At 43.2% G+C, this 5390-nt stretch overlaps 1 non-coding gene across 1 annotated transcript; it reads left to right on the forward strand.

Moving 5' to 3' along the window:
* The first annotated feature begins 4492 nt into the window (after nt 1-4492).
* On the forward strand, nt 4493-4602 carry MIR3927 (microRNA mir-3927). The gene has a single exon (NR_106519.1). It is a non-coding gene; the product is annotated as a microRNA mir-3927 (primary transcript).
* Nucleotides 4603-5390: the final 788 nt, after the last annotated feature.

Consider the following 5390-nt stretch of genomic DNA (forward strand, 5'->3'; position numbering starts at 1 on the left):
AAAAACATTCTCATTTGGAAAAAAGTAATGAAGCATGCCTAATATTTTTTCAGAATTGTTTTGTTTTCCATCTTGGCTGCCTCCAAATTTTGCTGACCAAGTGCAAAGCCCAGGTTTCTTAACAAGCCAAGGCTCTAACTATGACCAGGGCACAACAATGCATACCTTGCTTGAAGGAAACAGCTGGAGGTCAAGAACTCTCACTACTACTGGAAATTCATGTGACTGAGGGATGGAACAGAAGAGAGCTTTTGGATAAGGATAAAAGAAAAGGAAAAATGGTTTTGGTGACCCAGGGATCAGGAATGATGCCTCCCTGATACAGGTGGTAACAGAATGGCCAGGGAAGTGAGATGGAGACTTCCAACTGCTCAGCCCTCTGCTGGAAGTCACATCCATGAAAAGACAGTTATCTGAAAACCTATTCTTGCTTGGCTTACCATTTCATTGCTGAGAAACTGGAAACCTGTCCTGGGCCCAGGAGAACACTGTGCTCCGAATTCCTGGTGACATTTTAAGAACGGGGGATGCTATTCAGCCTGCCCAGTGATCTGGTGCTTCTAGTGTTGCACGGATGACACACCACAGGATTTCCTCAACTGCGCCCTGGCGTCCTGCTAGGATGTCTTTCTCATTTTTTCCATGGTACACACAGTCATTGCATCACAGTCCAAACGGACTGTCCAGCGATGACTTTGTAAACATGAGTCACATGTGAAGTTAAAGGAATCTGTGTTCAGCCAGGGACAGCAGAGTTCCTAAGGCACATCATCTTCACATAAGGGGTGCAGATTGATAAGGGTCATAGGACTTCCTGCTGAGATGCCCAAGCAGTGCTCCGGGACTCACTTTATGCAGCAGCCATTGAGGCCTCCATCGATAACACTCTTCTTCATCCCTATGAAGTTCTCCAGCTATCATATCAGAAAACATTACTATTTCCCCATTTTTCACCTTCTTGGATGTCTCTCAGTTGGGTCCTGAATGTCACCCCCTGTCCAGCCTTTGTCATCCCAGCCCAAGCACAGGCACAAACCTCTTTCTTGCTTCCCCTTGAAAAATGAAGGTCACCTATATCAACCTCCCGAAACAACACATTCGACTGTCTCTGCCTGTTGAAATCCTGGTTAAGGTTCATCTCAGAAACTGCCTCTTCCCCGATTATCTCCACTGGCTATGAGCTCTCTAATCCCTGCACTAGAGAGTATTTGATCTGTTTCTCTCTCTTTTTTTTTTTTTTTGAGACGGAGTTTTGCTCTGTCACCCAGTCTGGAGTGCAGTGGCGCGATCTTGGCTCACTGCAAGCTCTGCCTCCCGGGTTCATGCCATTCTCCTGCCTCAGCCTCCCAAGTAGCTGGGACTACAGGCGCCCGCCACTATGCCTGGCTAATTTTTTGTATTTTTAGTAGAGACGGGGTTTCACCGTGTTAGCCAGGATGGTCTCGATCTCCTGACTTGTGATCTGCCTGCCTCGGCCTCCCAAAGTGCTGGGATTACAGGCTTGAGCCACCGCGCCTGGCCTGGTCTGTTTTCTTTTATGCTTCTCATCACATTTTGACTTGCACTGAGTTTTCAATGTGTGTGCCCCTTTTAGAAAGATCTTCCTGAAGCCATTTAGGCTGTGACTATTATGTCTAAGCAAGATATGTAAAGGGCTATGTGCCCCTTACAAAAAATTGCTTGCTTTTCTGCAGTGAGCAAGAAGGGTGATGTTGTATCTAAAGTTTCTTTGTCAAAGTCCTTCCAGAATTTTTCTTGCTAGCTTAATAATCAATCAGTAGATAGATAGAAAAGAGATATAGATAGATGTAGAAAGATGTGTCCAGCAGTGTCCCAAATAAGGTATAACTAATCTGTGATTGGATATCACTGTGCACTCTAAATTTCTTGCCTATGTGTAACAAGTAAGTCAGGATGTCCCCCCCACCCACCAACCTCCACACCCAAGAGTCATCTAGTTGTGTTAGAAGGTCTGCAGGTGGGCAGTGGCTCATGCCTGTAATCCCAGTGCTTTGGGAGGTCGAGGTGGGAGGATTGCTTGAGGCCAGGAGTTTGAGACCAGCCTGGGTAACATAGTGAGACCCCATCTCTATTTTTTTTTAAAGGAAGATCTACAGGTGAAGGGCACATTCTTTTGTTGTCCACCTGTATTGCTGAGTGAGCTAATTCCAAACCAGCTCTGGGGCCTATGACCTCCATATTTGAGCAGAAGAATTAAAAAGTCAGTAAAATCCCTCATTGAAATTATCAGGAAATAAAGGGAAGCTAAAACCCTCTTAGTGTCTCATGGTTTTGATTTCATTGCAATCTAGAATTGTATATAGTGCAGTATCAATCATGGGAAGCTGCCCCAGTGTTGTCAGCCTCTGTGACAGTATTTTATTCTCACACTGTAGGGTAAATGCATTGAGGCAACCTTCATATTTCTCTCAATCCTGCGCAATCTGCAGTAACCAGCTTTCTTTGATTACCTAGATAGGCTCAGGGGCCTCTCCCTCTGCATTATCTACTAGATTCTCACTTTAACATATTATATACAGTTGTTTAAGTCTGCTACTCCAACTGTTAACTGTCTAACATCTTTTCTTATGCTGGGCTCCTGGATAGAATCTGGCACTTACTGAGAGTGTGATGAGTGAGTGAATTAGTTGACATTGGGTTGCCTTATTGATATGCCCAAGTCAGGCCAAGTTCCTTGACTTACTAAGGCCAGTGTATTATTTTCCATTACATTTAGTTCAGTGATATTTTAAAAATGTGCATAATACTAGCACATATTCAAATGCCAATTCACATGAGGGAATAATTTCCCAACAGTGTTATCTAGCTTCTTCTCAAGTTCCCTGGGTGGAGGTCAGTCTTTGTAGTTGATGTTGGGTTCCTGACCCAAACACAGCTTGTGCCAGTTATGGAAAGGAAAAAAAAAAAAAGGGCAGTTTTCCATGGTTTGGATAAAGAGGTGACCGTGGGAACATGTACAGCTCTGTCTGTAGTTCTGGTAAAGTCACTGAAAACCTAACCCAGCCCGGCTCTCGTTTGTACCCGCAAGGAAATGGGGATAGACAAGGCCTGTCAAACAAGAGGAAATGGAGCAAAAGGAAATAGACCCATTCTGCAAAGCCGTATGGCATATGCAGCAGAGGGAAGTGTTGGTCCCATTCAGGAGGGAAAATATCTCTTTAGCTATTTATTAGGAAACATTGAAGTAATCTTAAAAACTGTGCTATATAAAGAAAAGATATGAACCCCATCTATTCAATGGAAAAATCCAAATGCAGATAAAGGCTTATGAACAGAAATGAGTCATTATAGCACTGCTGATAATTGCCAAAAAATATGTAACAGCTGGGCGTGGTGGCTCACACTTGTAATCCTAGCACTTTGGGAGGCCAAGGCGGGCAGATCACCTGAGGTCGGGAATTCGAGACCAGCCTGACCAACATGGAGAAACCCTGTCTCTACTAAAAATACAAAATTAGCCAAGTGTGGTGGTGCATGCCTGTAATTCCAGCTACTCAGGAGGCTGAGGCAGGAGAATCCCTTGAACCCCAGAGGCAGAGGTTGCATTGAGCCGAGATTGCGCCATTGCACTCCAGCCTGGGCAACAAGAGCGAAACTTTGTCTTAAAATATATATATATATTTATATATATGAAACAAGCAACTGGATGATTATGAAATAGTATGTCTCACTGATTGTTATATAACTCAAAATTATTTTACGAGGAGATTGTAATGACGTGGGAAAATGTTAGCACTAGTGATAATGCTAGTGATTCAACTCCTGTTGAATCACTGCATTATTTTAAGATAGTGGTTCTCAAACTCCAGCATTCAAAGAGGGTAAGACAGAAAGCTGTATTGCTGGCCTAATTCTGTAAAGAAGAACACATTTATGAGCAAAAATGTGAAAGCAAATGTGCTAAAAGGTTTTTCTAGATAGTGCTATGACTAGTGATTTTAATTTTCGTTTTTGTATTTTTAAAACTTCTACAACATATATGTGTTATTCCAAAAATCAAAAAGAAACATTAAAAAAATCCATGTAATCAATATCAAACACAAAACTTTAACTTTGCTCCCAGCAACAAATACATAAAATATTTAGGGGCATATTTTTATATCAAGGTGATTAAAGCACTGACCATGGGAATTTTATGACTCTCCTATGGGAGGTTTAGCCATGGTGCTTAAGATACCCCTAGTGTCCTTCTCATCTCCTTTACACCAGCTCTGCTTGCAATCCTGCTGAGTCCTAAAATCCCCTTGAGTAGGGGTGACTGTGAGCCATGGATGTGCTTAGCAAGACCAATTGGATTCCTTCACCTAGGAGTTTAAACTAGAGAACAGTGGGGAAGTGAGAAGATACACAAAGAGATGCCAGGTTCAAGGGGCAGCCACAGTAACTTTGACAGAATGCAGTGATCCCCAAAGAAGTGACTCTCTGGTGTCTACACTCCTGTGAATTCCCCTTTCATGCTGAGGCTGAGCATGGCCATAGGACTTCGTTTTGCCAGTGTGCCAATGCCTATCAAATATCTACCTGCCATGTTTGTCATAGGACAGGTAGATATTTGATAGGCATTGGCACATTGGGGTTGGCCCTCTTGGAAACCTGAAACCACCATGCCCTAAGAAGCCTGAGATGAACAACTTCATGGAGAGGGGCCCAGCCAGGCCAGGTTTATCTCAGTCGAACCCAGAGCAGACCTGTAGGAGAATCAACAAGCCAACACATTGCATCATGAGGATGGGAAAAATCATTGTCATTTTCAGCCACTAAGTTTTAGCAGTGTTTTGTTACCAGCAATGGATAACTGAGGCAGTCCCAATAGGAACTTCGGTTGAATCCCTGTATTATTTTAAGATAGTGGTTCTCGAACTCCAGCATTCAAAGAGGTGGGTCAAAATTCAAGTGTCTTTAGGGGAGAGACATTGTTGGCCTCATTTGCCTTTATGTCCCAGTGCCTGGAATGGTGTTTATCACATACCTAGACCTGAAGAAATATTTGTAAATAAATGAACAAATGGATCTTGGGAGTTTGTTTAAAATATGCCCACCTCTGGAGATTTCTAATTTGGTAGTTCTAATTTGGTAGGGCGAGGTCCAGGAAACTGCATCTGAGTGATGCTGAGACAAGTGGCTTACAGACCACATTTTTATCATCAGGGCCTCAAATTATCCTTGCAACCAAAAGAGGCAATTGACCAATCTTCCACCTGGCCGTGCATCAGAATTACCTGAGGAGCTTTTTAACGATATTCCTTCCAGATTCTCACCCCTGACCTACCAAATCTGAAAACCTCTGGAGGGGGAGACTCACACTCTACATTATTAAGAAGCTCCTGGGTGCAGCTGGTGCAGCTGGTCCACAGATTGGAGGGCATTTT

Source organism: Gorilla gorilla, chromosome 13 (assembly GCF_029281585.2).
Source record: "Gorilla gorilla gorilla isolate KB3781 chromosome 13, NHGRI_mGorGor1-v2.1_pri, whole genome shotgun sequence".
NCBI lineage: Eukaryota > Metazoa > Chordata > Mammalia > Primates > Hominidae > Gorilla > Gorilla gorilla.